The sequence below is a fragment of the Arachis duranensis genome, chromosome 1 (assembly GCF_000817695.3).
Source record: "Arachis duranensis cultivar V14167 chromosome 1, aradu.V14167.gnm2.J7QH, whole genome shotgun sequence".
Lineage (NCBI taxonomy): Eukaryota > Viridiplantae > Streptophyta > Magnoliopsida > Fabales > Fabaceae > Arachis > Arachis duranensis.
In genome coordinates, this window is record NC_029772.3 from 85,264,632 (window position 1) to 85,264,985 (window position 354).

Sequence of the window (354 nt, forward strand, 5' to 3'; positions counted from 1 at the left end):
ATTATGGAGAATATGTTGGAGTTTTGGAGATGCTTTGTCCTCTGAATTTCAACTTTTCCTTGAAATCCTTTTCCCACACGCAAGGTTCCTTCCATGGAAAGCTCTATGTAGGGTGTCACCGTTGTCAATGGCTACTTCCCATCCTCTCAGTGAAAAGGGTCCAAATGCTCTGTCGTAGCACGGCTAATCATCTGTTGGTTCTCAATCAGGTTGGAATAGAATCCATTGATTCTTTTGCGTCTGTCACTAACGCCCAGCCTTCAGGAGTTTGAAGCTCATCACAGTCATTCAATCCCAGAATCCTACTCGGAATACCACAGACAAGGTTTAGACTTTCCGGATTCTCATGAATGA